Source organism: Muscardinus avellanarius (genome assembly GCF_963383645.1).
Source record: "Muscardinus avellanarius genome assembly, chromosome: 1".
Taxonomy (NCBI): Eukaryota; Metazoa; Chordata; class Mammalia; order Rodentia; family Gliridae; genus Muscardinus; species Muscardinus avellanarius.
In genome coordinates this window covers 89,637,363-89,657,427 of record NC_137786.1, presented here as the reverse complement: position 1 = coordinate 89,657,427, position 20,065 = coordinate 89,637,363, and positions in this window count along the sequence as shown.

Here is a 20,065-nt window from a genome sequence, read left to right as displayed (position 1 = left end):
GTTTTTGGTGCGCGCGTGTGTGTGTGTGTGTGTGTGTGTGTGTGTGTGTGTGTGCGCGCGCGTGCACACGCACGCGCGTGTCAAAGGCAGGGACATTCTACCTTTAAGCTCTATCCCAGCTCTATTTCTTTCTCTTTTTTTTTTGAAACAGAATTGGAAGGCTGAGACAGGAGGATCACAGGTTCTGAGCAACCTAGTGAGACCCTACACAACTTAATAAGCCTAATCTTGTGGCTCAGTAGTCCATATGTAGCTACAGAAAATATCAATTGCTTTATTTAAAAATCAATATTGTTGGCCCTATTTTTTATTTTGAAATAGTGTTGGGAGGCTGAGACAGGAGGATCACAGGTTCATGATCAACTTAGTGAGACCCTATGCAACTTAGTAAGTCTATTCTTGTGACTCAGTAGTCCATAAGTAGCTACACAAAATATTAATTATTTTGATTAAAAATATATATTGTTGGCCGGGGATGGTGACACACTCCTCTAACCTCATACTTGGTAAGCTGAAGCAGGACAATCACAGACTGTAGACCAGCCTCAGCATCTTAGCAAGACCTTTGACAACTTAGTGAGATTCTACTTCAAAATTAAAAACCATAAATAAAAAGAGCTGGGGAAGCATTTTCAAGGATAGCCCCACCAACTTAGCAAGGCCTTCAACTTTGCAAGACTCTGTTTCAAAGTAAAAATTAAATTGTGGCTTGGAGTGTAGCACAGAGGTAGAATGCCCCTGGGTTGAATTCTTAGTATCGTACAGATATACTATTAAATAAAGTTTCCATAAATGCGTTTGCAGTATGATATAAAACTTTGGCCATGTTTAAGTTTATGTTAGAGACACAAGTATGGGATTTTGAGTCATTAAATTCTATACATCAAAACAGTCATTAATATTCAGATTAGCTTCCACAAGGGAAAGAAGCAAGCTGCTAAGAGTTCATGGCAATGCTTCAAACCATGATGAACCAAAGCAATTTTATTTCTGTTGACCAGTTGCTCCAGGTCTTTGTAATTTAATGAGTAGTAATCCTTTTCAAAAATATGTTGCAGGCAGCAAGGAGCCTGCTGGGAGAAAGTGGTTAGGCATGAACAGATCAATATGCATTGTGTGCTTTCAACCATTCAATAATCGATTCACCCTTGTTATGAGAAAATAAATGCCAAAGTCCCTAAAGTTAATTTCTAAAAGAGAGATTTTACAAGATTATCAGATTATTAGAAGTTTCCCTGGGTTGTCATCTGTTTGTTTATTTGTTCCTGAAATCTCTCTGCTGCATCTCACAATATCTCATTCAAAAACTGTAAGTGATGCTAAAAGTAACTTCCAGCAGGAAGATTGGCTACATTTCCTTCCTATAAGCAAGTGCTGAAAGCCTTTTTGAACTAAAGCATTTTACAGACTTGACTCTTTTTTTCCCCTTCTAGTCTTACTTTCCAGTATACCAGCTGCATTTAATAAGCCATCAAATAAGGCTTTCAGCAGGCTTTACTGGAAGACGTCAGATCTCCTACTTCATGTGTTATTCAGTAATTTTCGATTTCTCAAATTTGTGCATTACAAGATAACATATTCTTTAGACTAGCCAGAATTTTCAAAAGTCTTAGTGATATGGCATGGGCTTTCAAAGTTGTTCCTGTTACCACAAAAATGGGTTTATGAAGAAGCAAATCTGTGCAGTATAATCACAAACATTAAATTGGCATATAAAAGCATTCCAGCCCAGTAACTTTACTGTCTATGCTAATGATTTCACTGTTTTTATAGTAGCAGCTTACCACATTGTAATTTATTCAGGGAGCCCTGAACATACTTTCATTGAACTGAATTTTAGAGTGTCTTAAATATTTTGTTCTCTTTTTCCGTTAGCTAACTGATCTCTCATATTGCCACATCAATGAGTTCTGTGGATTAGAAATCAAACCAGAGAACAAAAATATATACCAGAGCACCAAAGGTAATGCCTGAGTATTACTCATCTGACTTCAATTAGTAAGATAATGTGAGCAGTAAACAAGATTCAATGCTTTGGATCTCAATTACATTTGGATGTAAAATTGCTATGTAACTGAAATTTATCAAAATTCACCTTTGAGAGTAGATATACTTGGTCACTTAAGTTACTAAACTTGAGTTCCTCAAATTTCTTCCTCTAATAAAGTTATAACATAATTTTAAGTGTGAAACTTAGCAATAAAGGTAAATATATTTTAGTTTTCACCTGATCAATAACAAACCCGTTTGTGGTTAAATCAATCCAAAATAATGTGTTGTAGTCCTCTAGATAGCTTGAGAGGAGTTCATCTATTATAAAGTTCAATTGGGATTCCCAACTATTCTATTTTAATGGCTCAAAACTTTGATTTTAACTCCCTCTAGATTAAGAAAGCAGATGTTCTATTCTGCTATCTACCCAAACTGAAGTTAATTAAATTCTTTCTTGTAACTAAAACTAGCAAGATTCTAAAATTAACAGCTACTTTAATTCTTCTGTGTGTCATCTTTCATTGTAATTGGCTTGTAAAATAGACATTGTTCAGCAACTTTTCACTGGATTATGGAGAACCAGTTTCTTTGGGCTGATGTCAGTGGGGTCACTCCTATTCTTACAAAGGTCAAGTCACTTCCACAACCACCAAAGGAGAATTTTAAATCAACTCACTCCAGACAGTCAAACAGAGTGCCATTTGTCAAAATCATCAAATGTGACTGTTTTCTCCACACTTTGGTTTTTAAAGTCAGGTTAAGATAAATTAGACTTAGTGATTTTTGTTGATTAATTTCCCCTTCTCATGATAATGGTCCTTCTGTTGTTCTACTTGGATCTATTCAGGCTAAATCCACTCTCAATATAGACATATAATTTATGTTTTTTAATCAGGATTTTGCACCCTCAAGCCACAGGATTGGTACAGGAAGGCATGAAAATCCACATTAGACCAATTGCAACAATATATCTCAAAAATAGAAAATAGGTTCTCTTTCTTTCTAAAATTTTATTTTTTGATGGTTATGCATTTGATGCTACTAGAGGAATATGATTCAGCAATCTAAAAGGCAGAACTAAAAAAGTAGAAGAGAGTGAAGTTGTGATGACAGTTTTTCAGCCCATGAATCCCACTGCAACCTAGAACTTTTCACTAAGGTGAGCCAACTGCTTTAGTTGGGTAGAATCAAATTTTCTTTCATGGGCAATGAATGAAACATATTCAGATTTACTGTTGAAAAAACTTTCACAGTGTATATACACTTCAAAACACCCTGGTGTACATGATAAATGCATAAAATATAACCTGTAAGCTTAAATAAAAATACAAAAAATAAATTCTTAAAATTCACTTTGGTAATGATACAGATATCACCCATAAATTGTAAAACACCATTTGGGGGGTACAAGAAAGAAAATATTATTGCATTCAATTTTTTAAAATTTTTATTGGTGCATTGTAGTCATACATTTTAATGGGAAACAAGATGGTGGAGACAAACATGCACACATCACCCAATTAGCCCTTACCCAATTCCCTCCCCATTCCCTCCCCATCACTCCTTCCTGTGCTTGGCATAGTGATTGACTTTGATGTTTAAGTAGATCATGTGCTTTAAAGTGTCTCCCTCTTCCCCCTCCCACCACTTCAGTTAGATCATATTATTTTTTTAATCAATAAAATCTCCTTCTTCACCTAGAGTTCCTACTGTTACCCATTTCTCCCTAGCTTTCTCATATTAGGGAAAGCATCCGATTTCTCTTTTTTTTTTGTGACTGATTAATCTCATTTAGAATAATGTCCTCCAGTTCCCTCCATTTCACTGTAAATAATGTGTGTTTTTCTTTATGATTGCGTAAAATTCCATTGTGTACATATCCCACAGTTTTGTAATCCATTCATCTGTTGATGGCCATCTTGGCTGGTACTGTAGTTTGGCTATAATGAATATTACAGCTATGAACATAGATGCTTATGCATTAGCTTGTCAGTTTGGTTTCCTTTCTTTTGGGTAGATACCCAGAAGTGGTATTGCTGGATCAAATGGTAAATTCATTCCCATTCTTCTGAGGATCCTCCAAACTGTTTTCCAAAGTGGTTGCACTAACTTGCAATCCCACCAACGTTTTAGAGTTCCCACTTCTCCACATCCTTGCCAGCATCTGTTGTTGTTTGTGTTTTGAATGATTGCCATATGCTGGCAAAAAGATAGCCTGTTCAACAAATGGTGTTGGCAAAACAGTTTAACACTATGCAGAAAAATGGAAATAAATTCCACTTTCTCACCCTGCACAAGAGCCAATTCAAGATGCATCAAAGACTTGGAAATTAGACTAGAGACCTTGAGGCTCCTTTAAGAGGGTGCAGGTCCAACACTGCAACCCATAGGCACAGATAAAATCTTTCTCAACAAGACCCTAAAGGCACAAGAAACTAAAAGGTGATTCAATACGTGAGATTGCATGAAACTGAAGAGCTTCTGTACAGCAAAAGGAAACTATCAAGAACCTCAACTGAGAGCCAACAGAATGGGAGATTTTTGCCCACTACTCTTCCAATAGGAGACTAATATCTAGAATATACAAAGAACTCAAGAAAGTCAGCACTAAGAAAACAACCCAATCAAAAAAATGGGAAAGTGAATTAAATAGACACTTCATGAAGAAAGAAATTCAAATGGCCAACAAATGCATGAAAAAATGCTCAACATCATTAGCAATTAGAGAGATGCAAATCAAAACTACTCTGAGATTTCACATAACTTCAACTAGAATGGCAATCTTTCAAAACACAAACAACAAATACATTCAGGTTTTAAAGAATTTAACTGGGCGTGGTGGTGCACAATTATAATCCCAGCATTTGGGAGGCTGAGATGGGAGGATGGGTATAAAACAGCCTCAGCTACTATTTAGTGAGGCCCTTTGCAACTCAATGAGAACCTGTTTCAAAATAAAGAATAAAAAACAGGGCTGGAAGTGTAACTTGGAGGTAGAATGACCCTGGGTTCCATCCGCAGTACTGAAAAAAATAAAAAAGGTTAAATAGGGAGCTGAGTGGGTAGTTCAGTGGTATAGACCCTGGATTCAGTTTTCAGTAACCCCATCACCACTGCCCTAATATTAAAAAACAATGTCTTTTGGAACAACTTATTTGCTTCTCTTTATTTTCAGTCCATTTCTTTTAATCCTCAGAATCTTAACACTCTCTGAAACATCAGTTATAAGTAACAGACTTTTCCTGATTTTGATGGCATATTCTCTTTTTATAAGAATAAAGAGATAGGAGAAACATACTCAGTTTCCAAAGGAATCATATTCAAGTAGGAGAAGAGGCAAAAAAGCAAATAATGTAATAGAATAAGAGACATTCTATGTATGGTTCCTAGCTGCTTCAAAATAATTTAATGGAATAAAACAAATAAATCAGAGAATTTTGAAATGAACCATTAAAGCCTTTCTCATACCTTTTAATCCCATTAGAAATATGGGATTATAAATTTAAGGCTGAGCAAAAATAAGGTTTGTTTTATTCAGGCCACTGTGACAGCTACCTCTGTGAACTTTGTAGATCATGCATTGATTTCTTTTCTGACATCATTACATCCTGGATCATGTTTATGACTCATATTTTTATCAGGACTAAAAGTACAATCAACATAAGTTAAGGTCACAACTTGAATTAATATCAAATTCTTCTTGTAAATGTATAACAAATGCCAACATTAGCATGAAGCAAGAAAAAGCACAGCCCATGTAAAATATATCTCTGGGTACTAATATGCCAAGAGATATGTAAAGTATCTCTTTAAAAATGTCTTCCCAGGTTATAAAATTATAACTGAGACAAGCAAAGTTTTCTTAACCAAATGTTCTTCCATTATTTTCTTAAATCTTCATATCCTTGAGAACAGTTTAACTCCTTCTTTCAAAAAAAATGACTTGGTTTAGGTATGTGTACATCACACATCAGCTATTTGCACTAATGAAGATGAAGTATAATTTAACACTTAAGAGCTTTTATATTTGGTTAGATTTATTTCCCTTTCCAAACTTGGATAAAGTAATTCAATTCTCTGTGACTCCATGTATTTATTTATAAGGGAACATAATAATAATAACCTTATTGCTTGAGAGAAAATGAAATAAAATATGTAAGGTACTTGGAAATATACTAACTTTTAAAAGGCACCAATAATGGTGTCTAAAAATTAAATATGCCAATCCAATATACACTTTTAAAAAAGTAACTTTGGCCAAAGCATTGAAAATATTTCTTGCTCTTTGGATTATGCTGGTTTCTGATTACTGCTTTTAAAAATTTACCATGATCTTCGTAGTTTACAATGCACAAATATTTTATCTTATTATTCTGGAGGCCAGAATTTCAAATTTTAAAAATATCTCATTAGGCTAAAACCAAAATATCAACACAGCTGCTTTCCTTTTGCAGGTTCTAGGAGAGAATCTATTGAATTTCTTTTTCTGCTGTCTATGTATCAACAGCATTTCTAGACTTATTTTTCCTTCTGCATCTTCAAAACCAGTAACATAGCATCTTCAAACCTCTCTCTGACCCTGAAACTTCTTCCTTTTCTGTTACAGAAGAATCTCTGTGATTACATGAAGCTCACTGGATACTTCAAATAACCTCTTTATTTGAAGGTTAACTGAATAGCAACCTTACTTATATGTGTCCTTTAAACACCTTTATATGTAACATAACATATTCATAAATTCCATGTGTCAGGACACAGCATTTTGAAGAATCATTATTCTGCCTGCCACTATATCTATCCTTAAGTTTGTTCTTTGAATTAGAAAATGTCAATTCCTAGCATTTACTTCAAGCTTCTATATTGTGCATATTTCTTATTAGCCCAGAAAACCCACTTGCCCTAGGGCCCACAACAATAAAGTTCAAAAGAGCAAACTTTTTTGAGGGTTGGGGGGTGGGGGTTTACCAGGAGTTAAATCCAGAGGCATTCTACTTCTAAGCTCCATTTCCCAGCCTTTTTTATTTTTTGTTTGGAAAAAGTCTGTCCAAGTTGCTGAAAGTCTCAGTACATTGGCAAGTCTGTCCTTAAACTTCTGAACCTTCTGTCTCATCCTCCCAAGTACTGGTATTACCCGAGTACTGGTATTACAGGTACACACCACCACACAAACCAGGTAACAGAGATAACTTAATTATTTATGTTTATCTGTTATATATTATTTTAAAACAAAATTATTCTGTAGCAAATCAAGATAACCAAAAGTAATCTATTCATCTCCACAGTATAATTTTAGTCAATGTTCCAAAGTGCCATGCATCAGAGAAACATAGATTTGGAAAGACCCTTGAATTTCTTGTACTCAAGAAATTCAAGCCGGGTGTTGTGCACACTTGCAATCTCAGTACTTGGGAACAGGAGGATCACGGGTTCATGGCCAGCCTCAGCTACTTAGTGAGTAGTGAGGGCCTCTACAACTTTGTGAGACCCTGTTTCAAAATAAAGATTTTTTTTTTTTTAAATGGGACTGGAGGTTTAGCTTGAAGTTAGAAGGCCCCTGGGTTCAATCTGCAGTACTGCAAAAAAAAAAATTACTGAATGATTAAATTATTCAAAGTTGGTTAGAATTTCATAAGGTTTGATTTACATATAGTTCCCTAATTTCCTGCATAACTTGTGCTTACATGTATTTAGAATATAGTGTTTGAAAGTCAAACAACCGACTTGCTAGACACGTGCGTTTGGACATGAAGGGAGTTGGTAAATTGGGATTAAAAGCCTTGACAAAATAAATCTGGAACGCTGTGATTGTTGGAACTTTAGAAACTGGCTTTCAAATGATATTTTTAAATGATCTGAGTGTTTTTAGTAATATTGGTGTTCTAATGCATGACTTTCCCCCCCGCCCCAAAGTCATTGAGGGAGATAAACTTAGTTTGATCTTCTGCAATAAATTTCACGTAGTATTCCAGAGCTGAGACATTTTCTGGGTTAGTGAGAAATATTAATACAAACTCTGCTTATAGTTCATCCAAAAATTTCTCTGTCTTATCCATATTATTAGATGTGGGCAGTGGTGAGAACTTTCATACCAAACAGGAGTAGCATTGCTAGATACACTTTAACCCTCCAGTGACATTTGTGTCTCAGACAAAAAATAATTTTTTAGCATAAACGTGTTTGAAATGCTTTTCAGAATACATTTATACTAAAAGGTAGTCATCATTTTTTATTTCCTTAATAAATTCAAATTTAACCCTGTCTCCTATTTTTTTTTTAATCTGCTAAACCTGACAATTTTGGATATGAATGTAGCATGCTTCAGATGTTCCTGGATACCAACCACTTCTTCCTAAGGTCCTTTCCCCAGAGTTTAGATTATAGTGCTCAAGCTATCAGGTTAAGCTGCTCCTTGAATTCTCAGGAGGAATGATTTTACCAATGTCTGAGAGCAAAAGGAAAAATACAGATCTCTGTTTAGACTATCATAACAGATAATTCTTTACATTTTAATTTGTGCATTGTAATTATACATCATAGTGAGGTTCTGAGTGACAAATATGTACATGGATATAGCATTCATTGTGTGTTTCTCTCTGGTCCCCTCTCCCTGTAGATACTCTTTAAGTCAGTATATATGTATATATATATATATATATATATATAATTATGGCGCACAAAGTTATTGAATAGTTACTAAAGCTAATCAAAGTATTCTTGAGAAAGAGAGAACTATAAATGTATACTGAAAGCCAAGTACCAATGGAAGTTTCAAGACAAGTTCCAATGATGTTAGGACCTGGAGAACAGAATCAATTAAAGGCCGCTCTCCTGAAGCCACGAGATAGAGAAGGAGAGAAAGTGCGAGTGACCAAGTGCACACAGCATTCAGTGATAGACTGCTTGGTATAGTGGTTCTTGTCACTAATTTTGAGGGTCAAGTTCTCATTTCAAGACTGGTGATCAAATGTTATCTTCTTTTTTTTTCTTTTTTTTTCCTTTCAGCCCAGCATTTAAACATATGTACAAAGAAAAAATAATAATTAGCCAGGAAGTGATGAATGCCGGTGGCCCCAGTGCTTAGGAGGCTGGGACAAGAGGATCATGGATTTGAGGCCAGCCTTAGCAATTTAGCAAGACTCTCAGTGGCTTGAGGAGACCGTGCTTCAGTTTAAAAATAAATACATACATATATATTTATATCCCCAGCATATATATATATATATATATATATATGCTGGGGATATAATTCAGATGTAGAATTGTAGAATGCCCTTGGGTCCAATTCCCAGTGCTCCTCCAAAACATAAAGAAATGTTAATATAATTCATCCAAATAATACCAATGGGAAATGAGATTTCACATTATTTTAATACTTTTTCAATTAATATATTCTATCTTCTAACTTTACTACAGAGATCATGTGTTACTTGTATACTAGAATAATAGAAGAGATAAAATGAAAATATTAAAAGATTTCTCATCCTAAAAGAGAGACATAAGAGCCAGGCATGGTAGTGAATGCCTATAATCCCAGTACTTGTAAGACTGAGGTGGGAGGATCACAGGTTCAAAGCCAGTCTCAGCAGCTCAGGGATGCTCACATCAACTTCATAAGACCCTGTTTAAATAAATAAATAAATAAATAAATAAATAAATAAATAAATAAATAAATAAATAAATAAAAATAGGCCTATGGTTGTAGCTTGGAGGTAGAATGCTTATGAACTCAATCCCCAGCACCACACACACACACACACACACACACACAGAAAATGACAAAGGATCAGGGATGAGAAGGGGGATGAATACAAGTAATCCAACAACAATGGTGCCCGATCACTTATCACTTGTGATGAGCAATACCAAATTCTTCAGTAACTGCCCAAGACAGGACAGTGTGCCGACAGCAAATCAGGAGACGGCTGCAGGCTTATTACATTTTCTTATTGCACTATTATTGGGTTATTACCTCTACATATAAAATTTTAGTGTGTGTAAATTGTCAGAGGAAAATTCTTTTGAAATTGTAATTTGAATTGCATTGAAGATATAGGATGATATGAAGAAAAGTTGTCATGGAGTAAAATTCATATTCACATAAACAAACAATACATTTATCTATACATATTTTCTTTTATACCTTTTCAAAAATTTATTTCCTTTTTCAAAGGTTGAAAATATATATAAGAATTCTGTGGAAGTTTCATAATGCTTCTAAAACCTAAAACGTTTGTGTGTGTGTGGTACTGGGGTTCTTGGAAGCCCTTCTACTGCCAGGCTACACTCCCAGACCTATTTTATATTTTTAAATTTGGAAACAGGGTCTCTTAAGCCAGCGAGGCTGGCTCCGAACCAGCGCTATCCTCCTGTCTCCACCTCCAAAGCATGGGGATTACAAGCGTGCGCCACCACGCCCAGCAATTTTTTACCAGTTTGTATGTAAATGATTAAATTATCAGCAAAATATTACCTTTGTCTATTTTATTTCCTTAAGCTACAATTATGTATTTTGGTTTTAATGCATTGCCCAGGTTATACTATATAATGCTATTGAATACTGGGTATAATGTGGTATAATGTAGTATCACTATCCCTGGCTTTGTCCCTAGCTTGCCAAAAAAAAAAAAAACCTCTTAAGGGCTAACTTTATCTCTCTCACCTCACATTTCCTAGATTTTCTACTTTACGGTACTCTGAAGCTATTTCCACCACTGTATTAAACTTATGAAGTTCAGCAGAAGAAACCAAGAATGCTCTAGCACTACTTCTAGAAGAATCTTTCTTAAAATTACTCTTACTTTGGAATCCTAGATGATATGGCTTTCAAGATGATATTTCTTGATTGGGTTATTTGTTTTGCCAGTGTAGAGTCTTTTGACTATACACTTTGACCATACACTTTGTATATTCTGGATATTAGCCCTCTATCAGAATAGTGGCTGGTAAAGATCTCTCCTTCTGTAGGCTTTCTCTTTAGGTTCTTGATGGTTTCCCTCGATGAGCAGAAACTTTTTAGTTTGAAGCCATCCCACTTGTTAATTCTTGCTTTAATTTCCTGTGCTTTGGAGGTCTTGTTGAGAAAGTTACTGCCTGTGCCTATATGTTGGAATGTTTAGCCTATGCCCTCCTCTAATAACATCACAGTCTCTTGTCTAATTTCCAGGTCTTTGAATCATCTCGAGTTGATTCCTGTGCATGGTGAGAGGTAAGGATTTAGTTCCATCTTTCTATAAATGCCTAGCTAGTTCCTCCAGCACCATTTGTTGAAAGGGCTGTCTTTTTTCCAGCTTATGAGTTTGTGTAAAATCAATTGTCAAAAATCAATTGACTATAGGTGTGTGGATTTGTTTCTGTATCTTCTATTCTATTCCACTGGTCAGTATGCCTGTTGTTGTGCCAATACCATGCTGTTTTTATTACTATTGCTCCGTAGTATAATTTAAAGTCAGGGATTGTGATACCTTCTGCATGGTTCTTATTTTGGAGAATTGCTTTGGCTATTCTGGGTCTTTTCTTTCTCCATACCAAATTCATGACTGATTTTTTCTAGGTCTATGAAGAATGCCATTGGTATTTTGATTGGAATTTAACCAATTCAGCAAAGTTGCAGAATACAAAATCAACCTAAAGAAATCAGTTCTTTTCTGTATGCCAATAATGAATCCATAATGAAAGAAATAAAGAAAACAATCCCATTCACAATAACCTCAAAATCAATAAAATACCTAGGAATAAACCTAACCAAAGATGTAAAAATAACCCTACAATGAAAACTATAAAAATTAAATAAAAAAATTGAAGAAATCCTTGGGAGATGGAAGATCTTCCTTTCTCATAGATAGGCAGAATAAATATCATCAAAATGGCCATTCTGCCAAAAGTTATCTACATATTAAATGCAATTTATTTCATGGAAAAACAAAAGACTCGGAATAGCCAAATCAATTCTCAGCAATATTTTTAGTTAGAGTGCACACCCTTTAGCATATTAAGAATGTTCTATTCTTTTTCTAATTTGTAATATTTTTGTTATAAACAAATATTAGATTTTTGCAAATTATTTTAAATATATTGAAGTACTCATTTGCTTTTCCACCTTACTCTATTTTTGTAAGAAATTACACATATATATTGAATAATTATATTGTCCCAGCAATTAAACCATACAAATAAGGGGATGATAGCCTGGCGTGGTGGCGCACACTTGTAATCCCTGTGCTTGGGAGAAGGAGACAGGAGGATTGTGCAGGTTCAAAGCCAGCTGTGCTGGCTTAAGAGACCCTGTTACCAAATAAAATATAAAATCGGTCTGGGAATGTAACCTGGAGGTAGAAGGGTTCCAATCCCCAGTACCACCAAAACAAACAAACAAACAAACAAACAAAAATGGAGATAATAGCCTCCCTCATTTCCCTACTGGCAGAAACAATATATCTAAGATAAGACTTTACTGTTATTTAAACTTTTTAATAAAATTATTTATAAAACAGTTTGGCTCTGATGCCTTTTTCAGATGTGTGATTTCATGCCTAATTTAATATATAGTAGATATTAAGTATATGTTAAAATTTTTACATTTCAGATCATGACTTTTGCATCAGAAACTTTGTTTTATTTCTCAGTAAAGTATGTCTTTAATTATAACTGTTTTATTAAAACACAGTTAAAATAATGAGATTGAGATTGGTAATTTTGTGTATAATATTTTGTGTATGTAAAATTACCAATCTCTGCCGGGCGTGGTGACACATGATTGTAATCCCAGGATTTGGGAGGCTGAGACAAGAGGATTGCACAGATTGTAAACCAGCCTCAGCTACGTAGTGAGGCTCTCAGCAGTTTAGTGAGATTCTGTTTCTAAATAAAATATAAAATAGGTCTGGGAATGTAGTCTGGGGGTAGAAAGCCCCTGGGTTCTATCCCCAGTAACACACACACACACACACACACACACACACACACACACACACACACACCTACCAATCCCAATCTCAAAATCACATATGGGGAGCAGGAGGAAGGAGGGAGACTCAGAAGTGCTCCAAGAGTCATGTGCATGTGTGTTTCTACTACTCTATACCCCAATACACCAAAAAAAAGTCATATTTTCTTTATAATTTCTTTTTTTTATCCGTTTTGTCATAGTTTCAGCTGATTTAGTCTTTTAAAGAACAAATTATTTGTTTTATAATCATTTTAAATTTGGTTGTTTTCTATTTTCTTAAATCTTAAAGACTCTTAAGGCCGGAGAAAGACTTTATTTTACCCTTGATATACAAAACCTGAAAAAATTAAACTCTCTTCAAATCACTTTACACATCCAATGCATTTATAATTCTAAAGGATGTTGATATTAGAATAAATTATAAATATAAACTAAAAAATTCCATACACCAAGATCTATGTTAGAAGGAATTTAGAGTCAGGCAAATGATAATCTGCGCAGAAGTTTGTCTCTGGAATAAGGTAAATGACTATCAAGCAGAGGGGTTAAAATTAGAATTTCAGATTTAAAGCGAATCAAAATAGAAAATAATCAATTACTTAGAATAACAGGCACATGGAATTTGATCATAATCTAACTCTTTCTTATGTGTGTCTTCATCAAAGAAATATGTGCTCTATCAATGTGATTAAAGCATGTATCATTCCTCTTTGAAAGACATTCCTCTTTGTCTTGGTAACATTCCTCTTTAAAAGGCAAAGATTTTGAAATATAAGCAAAAGAGGCCTGGTTAGTACTTGGCTGTAAAGCTCACAAATTTTGACCCCTTCCCAAATTTTAAGAACCTCTCTTTAATCTGAAGCAAAGCACTCATTCTCCCATTTTATATTCCTTCCAAGTCAGCCACTTTCCTTTCAGAAATCATCGCATTATCTGACTAATATGCTTTATTGCTTAGAAAATGAGGCATTAGTAGGCAACCCTTTACATCTGCCTTTTTTGAGCAGAGAAACACAGAACTTGATCATTTCTTCAGGGAAGCAAAAAACATAAAGTTGAAATATAAAGTATATCTCATATCTACCAGTCCAGACTCATTAAAGGGTTACTCAGTGATCTTGAAATAATAATCAGTTGCTTTTCTATGCTTATCCTCTTTATAAATATGTGCAGAAATAAAAAAATTAGAATAAAGTTATATGAAAGCTGTTTGTCTTGGACAAGTTATTTAACCTCTCTGATCTCCATTTCTTCATCCATAAAGAATAGATGACAGTGTTTGTCCTGGAAGACAGAGTTAATGGAAAGATTAGGTGATAAAATATGTAGAAGTACTGCAAAAATAGTAATTTTATTCTTTAACAATGATATCAAGTTGTGTTAGGAGAAAAATTTAGCTTCATTGTAAAATTTTGAAGCACATACAACCGGAATCAAAACTGAGATTGACACTCTAAATTATTTATAGGTTATTAAATATTTTGATATCTCTGTAGCATGAGGAAATTTGGAAGGACTTGTGGGACCAATTCAAAGATGTTCCTGGGAAATGAGGGGGATTTTTGTTCTTTCTATATAGAGAAACTTTATTACATTGGATAAACCATTTTTCCCCAACATACTCTCTTGCTTTTCGTCACTGTCAGTGTTCCATGGATATTCTAGAACATATATATTCCATGTGAGACAAAACGATATTTATTAAATGAGATTGATGCTCCTATAATAGAGGCCCCTGAGAGCTAGGCAGCCCCTTCCACCACACAAGAGTATAGGAAGAAGGACCCAGAAATGAGACCCAAAGCAGACACCCACCAGTCACTAAACCTCTGGCACCTGAATCTTGGATTTCCCAGCCCCCAGAAATCTGAGAAATAAACTTGTATTGTTTATAAGTTACCTGGCTTATAACATTTTATTTAGCAGCATGAATGGATTACAACATGTAATGATAAGTGAATGCTTTGGAGAAAATAGATTGATGTAAAAAGTTAGGGGTGCTGCCTTACGCAGAAAGTTACTAAATGTCTCTCTGAAAAAAAGGCACCTCTGAGCTTGAGGAGTGAGCTGAGACAATACACAATGCCCAACATTCCCGGTAGAAGGAAGAGCTAACTTGAAAATAAGATTAAGAAACTTATCAAAGTCAACCACTAAGCCAAACATGAGAAAAAGGGAGGCAGGAGGATTTGGGGAAGGGCTAAATGAGCATCAATAAAAAAAAATTAAAAAAGAAGTTAAGCTTCAGAGCCAGGCGTGGTGGTGCACACTTGTAACTCCAGTACTTGTGAGGCAGAGAAAGGAGGTCTTTGGCCAGCCTCAGCAGCTTAGTGAGACCCTCCGAAACTTAATGAGATCTTGTCTCAAAATTACAAAATAGCCAGGCATGGTGGCGCACGCTTGTAATCCTCGTCCTTGGGAGGCTGAGAAAGGAGGATCACACGGGTTCGAACCCAGCCTTAGCTACTTAGTGAGGCTTTCAGCAACTTAGTGAGACCCTGTTTCCAAATAAAATATAAAAAAAAGGTCTGGGAGTATAGCCCGGAGGTAGAAAGCCTCTGGGTTCCACCCCCAGTACCACCATAAAAAAAATTACAAAATAAAATAAGATTGAGGATGTAGCTAAGAGTTAGAATGCCCCTCGGTTCAATTCCCAGTACCACAAGAGAAGAAAGAAAGAAAGAGAGAAGAAAGAAAGAAAGAAAGAAAGAAAGAAAGAAAGAAAGAAAGAAAGAAAGAAAGAAAGAAAGAAAGAAAGAAAGAAAGAAAGAAAGAAAGAAGAAAGAAAGAAAGGAAGGAAGGAAGGAAGGAAGGAGAGAGAAAGGAGGGAGGGAGGGAGGGAGATAAAAAGAAAGACAGAAATTTCAGGCAGAGCACACTTGGACTTATGGCCCAATACCACCAGAAACAAAAAACAAAAAATAGCACTTGCTGCCCCTTTATGGCAGTTCAGTCAACCAGCAGCCTCCTTCCGTCTCCTCAGGAAAAACTGCATCCTTTGAAGGTATGGGAAGGACCAGCACACAAAGATCTGATGTGGTCAGGCTGCTGGGGAACTCTGGTGGGTAATAACCACCCAGAGCTCCATATTGAAGGTGCAATCAGAGTTTCTTCAGGTCTCTGACAAATTTAGATATTTTTTTTTCTATGCTCAATCTGTTTGGTTCTCCTTTGTGAGGTGTTGGTAAACACCATGTAGCCCAAATTCCATTTTAATGTCTATTTCCAGGGAGCCAAACTCATGACATTATCTCAATGTATCAGTCTTTGAAGGATTTGAGGAAGCGGAGGGTCAGGACCTAAGTGACATGTTCAAAAGATCTCTCTGACAGCTGTTTAGAGAGGGGTAAGAAGGAGGTGAGTGCAGAATCCAGGAATAGAGAAGCTGCTATCTCAGTGGGCCAGGAAAAAGGAGATAGAACTTGACTCAGATGCTAGGGGAGAGAAAGGAAGAAATCTGAATATGATTTTGGTACAACTAACAATTCTTGCTGACAAATTGGATATGAGGATTGAAGCAGGACAATACAATCAAGGATCAGCCCCAGATTTTTGGCTTGAGCAACTTTGATAACGTGGTACAGAAAATAGTCCTTCTATGAAGGTGTCAATATCGATCTCACCAACATGTACAGGGAGAAGAGGAGACCAGGAGAGAATCCAGAGAGAAACACACCAAGTTCTGTGTGCATATATGTTTATATGACTTTGAACCTCACTCTGATATAAATTGCCATGCACCAGTGCAAGTTTTTAAAAAAAGAAAAGAAGTAGTCTAATAAGCTATCAACTTCAAATTGCCTTTTTTTCTACTTGATTTACCATAGTTCTTTATATCAGAGGGGAATTTTTTTGTATCATAATTAATTCAAACACTAGTAAGTAAGACTGGTTCTATTTAGCTCATGAGTCAAACATTGCTAAATTTCATTGTTAAGAATCAGCATAAGGTATTCTACTTCTGGGTAGCATTAGCCTACATGTAAGGATGGCATTGCTTGTATATTTTTATTTTTCACTGTAGCTTTTACTTTGTTACAATGAGCTTAATTTAAAAGCCTAATTAGAACTAAATGGTTTATAAAAAACAGTAATGATTATGTCACCCTCTCTATACCTACCTCTTATAACATTAAAACATATTCCCCAAAGGCAAACACTTTGGTATCTTCAAGCTATTTCTTCTTAATCTATATTTTGGTAAGAAATTAGAGTTTTCATTCTCTCTAAAGATTTGTAAATATCCCACAGAAACAGGATTCAAAAGTATGTAAACACAGGTATTTTTCACTAGGGTGACTTCTTTGATAAAATTCTTTTAGAGATTTTCTCATTAAGCATGCCATACTTTGCGCATGTATTTATTTTCTTACTTCTGAACCCCCATAAAAATAATAATGACATGATAATTGAGTTTTAAGCTATACAGAAAATAAAACAAGGAAACAAGTGTGAACAAGAGATTGCCAATGTTAGGAGATAGTAGAACAATGGATGAGTTGTAACTCGCTTGGTTGTGGTGAGAAAACTCAGATGTGAGCACATGTACTTGGGCACACCACGGCCATGGGAAACAGTCAATGCTGAAGAATCGAGAGCAGCCTCAGAAAACCCTAAGCAAGCAGAGATCCTGGTGAGTTGTGGGCTGAAATCCAGAAATATATATTGGCACTAGTCAGACAATCCCTTCTCCTCTCAGGCCTTGATGCTTACTACAGACAGCCAAAACATATGCCTTCTGGAAAGAGACAAAGAATTTTAATCATTAAAGAAGTGAACCAGAATTTGATATTATGGGCAGGTGATGAGTTTGGGGCACACTGAAAAGGAGGATAAAGTTAAATCTGATATAAATCTGATGTACCAAATAATTCTTCCAGTCTTCTCCCCCACTTAAACTTTTTATGCCAATAGCCAGACACACTAGCAGTGGAATGAACTCATCTCTGGAAATAACGGCCATGGAAAATGTCAATAAGACATGCAGAGGCCCTACAATAAATCTTCTATTTCTCTCTTATAAGCAATTTCTTATGAATAACACTTCCACTGACAAAAATACTGTAAAGTTTCCAATCAGTTTTTCAGTTTTTCCTCCTAAATTTTAATGTTTTTCCAGAACTAAAAGAGAGTTGAAAAAATCTTGCCATGTGAAAAGAGACTATAGATAAAGGTAGCTTGGAAGAAAGAGAGACAATGTAATGCAGTAAACTTATTATTAAAGCCAGGTGTGGTGGTACATGCTTGTAATCCCAGTATTTGGGAGGCTGAGACAAGAGGATCACAGTTCACGGCCAGCCTCAGCTACTTAATGTGGCCCTTTGCAACTCAGTGAGACCCTGTTTCAAAATAAAGAATAAAAACACTTAGGCTGGAGGTGTAGCTCAGAGATAGCATGCCCTGGATTCCATCCCAAGTACCACACACACACACACACACACACACACACACTAGATAGATAGATAGATAGAGAGTAGAAAAAAAGAAAAATAGTCTAATAAGCTATCAACCTCAATTTTCCTTTTTTTCTACTTGATTTACGAAAGTTCTTTATATCAGAGTGGAATCATATATATATATAATATATGATATAAATATATATATGATATATAATTTCCAATATATATATATTGGAAATTTTAAAAGGTATTTTATTTAAGAAAAAACTGGGTCTATTTTAAGTAGCGTTATAAGAAAGAACACATGAACATTTTGAAACAGAATAACTAAAATACATATTTCATTAGAAAGTGCAAGGTTTAATTGAGCTTAACTTGATAAAAAATATAAAGAAATAAATTAAAATCTAGGTATGGTGGTACATGCCTCTGATTCTAGTACTTGAGATGCTGAGACAAAAATATTGGAGACCTTGTTTCAAAATAAAAAGTAAAAATAAAATGGAGTTGGTTGTGTAGCTAACTAGTAGAATGCCCTTGGGTTCAATCTCCAGCATCACACACACACACACACACACACACACACACACACACACACACGAAAAGAAATCAAAGGAAGAGAGTTGGAAGAAGGTAGGAAGAAAGCATAAGAAAATTAAAGGCCAATGCAAGAAGTTTTCCAGATTAAAAAAAAAAGAAGAAGAAAGATTTATGTAAGAAATATTTCCCACAACTAAAGGTTAATTATAAGCCAAATATGGTGGAACACACATGTAATCCCAGAAGTTGGGAGGCTGAAACAGGAGGATTACAGGTTCCAGGACAAAGTTAGTGAGAGCCTATTTCAAAACAAACAGTAAAATAGGCTGAGGTTGTAGCTAGGAGGTAGAATGTCTCTGGTTTCAATTGCCAGAATAAAAAACAGTAACAACAAATATATGCCTAATGGTTAGTTACCATACTGAAAGGGATACCTTAAGTACAATGAATACTCAAACACATTAAGATTAAAAATTTTAAATGGTGGCCATGAAGAGCTTCCAAAGGGAAAAAGTAAGAGATTATACATTAAAGACAAAAAGACAAAAAGACAACATGACACAGCAATAGTAACAGTGGGGAATACTTTAAAAACCAAAAGAAAAATATTTCAAATTACAATTTTATAATCAACTGAACTGTCAAGTATGAGTTCAATGAAGATATTTTCAAACATGCTAGCTTTGCATTCCTTATATGCTTTCCTGGATTTTCCTAGGAAAGCACTAAAATGTGATAGAAAACCATGAAAGAGGAAAGTATGAGATCCAGGAAAAAGGAAGCAGAGTACAAAGAGAATGAAGGGAATATTCAGGAGAGCAGGTAAGAGGAAGCCTGGGGAGGGCAGTGGTTCTCAGACTCAGAGACACTTGAAACAGTGGATGGGGAGCTGGAGGGAGTTCAAGGCCGCAGCAATGCACAGTTGGTCAGGGTGGAAGAGGCTGCTACCCACCTCTCAGTCTGTGATGCACACCAGCAAGCTGTAACAGGAGGAAGCCAGGGCACATACCTTCTGGTTAAAAAACAAAAAGAGTAAAGAGGAAGGGAGGTAAAGAGGGAAGAAAGGAAGGGGAATTGATCAGTCATCTGATATATTTCACCATAAAGAAAAAGGAACTAACAGATGTTTCACAGTTATGTGAAAATTTGATAGGAATTAGTGATATTTAAAAATTAAAAGTATAAGATA